This window comes from Colletes latitarsis, unplaced genomic scaffold (assembly GCF_051014445.1).
Source record: "Colletes latitarsis isolate SP2378_abdomen unplaced genomic scaffold, iyColLati1 scaffold0042, whole genome shotgun sequence".
NCBI classification, from domain to species: domain Eukaryota; kingdom Metazoa; phylum Arthropoda; class Insecta; order Hymenoptera; family Colletidae; genus Colletes; species Colletes latitarsis.
The window spans coordinates 121,764-122,500 of NW_027488392.1; the positions used below are offsets into that span (position 1 = coordinate 121,764).

A 737-nucleotide genomic window follows, 5' to 3' on the forward strand; every position below is an offset into this window, starting at 1 on the left:
CCGGGCAAAGCGGGATACGCAAGTTCAAACCGTAAAGGAACGTCGCGAAACGATGTTCGACGGCGTCTCGTTCCTCGGCTGTAGATCCTTGGGCGCTTTGTTTCGGCCCCTGCGCGTTGTGTGTGACAATCGGTCGTCGTCTCCTCTTCGAGCGAGCGCAACGTAAACAGCCAGCATCGTATCTCCGACCGAGACGCGTATATAATGGAAAAATTGACGGCGGGTGACATCCTCGATCGTCGCAACGATGGGTCTTATTTTCTCTTCTCCTCCTCTTTCTTTCGTTAGTAATGGACGTTTTTTTGTTTTTGTTCGAGATCTTTGTTTAGTAATGGACGTTTTTGTGTTATGTTCTTTCGTTTCTTTGTTCGTTTCGACCCAATCGTGTAAACGACGACGCGCGTCACCTCACGCCAGCATCGATCTACCATTAATACGGCGATTCTCGTTCGTCGAGAGAACCTATGGTCTGCACGGGCTCTCCAACGCTTGTGCTTTTAGCTTTGCAATGGCGACGGACGGGAGAGACGCGAGCGGGAACAAACAACGTGTTGTTTGTTCTCTCGTACAGCGTCCTCCGCGCGTAAGCCGTCCCATTGATATGATCTTTCCCATTCATAGTTTTTGTTTGTTTGATCTTTCTTTCCAGTTTAATTGTGTTACTTTTCGTTAATGATCCTTCCGCAGGTTCACCTACGGAAACCTTGTTACGACTTTTACTTCCTCTAAATGATCAA

At 48.0% G+C, this 737-nt stretch overlaps 1 non-coding gene across 1 annotated transcript in view; it reads right to left on the reverse strand.

Moving 5' to 3' along the window:
• Positions 1–670: 670 nt before the first annotated feature.
• LOC143350865 (small subunit ribosomal RNA) overlaps positions 671–737 on the reverse strand; it is a 1,933-nt gene continuing 1,866 nt past the window's right edge. Inside the window, exon 1 of the ribosomal RNA XR_013081310.1 lies at positions 671–737. This exon is cut by the window's right edge and continues 1,866 nt beyond it. This is a non-coding gene — a ribosomal RNA (small subunit ribosomal RNA).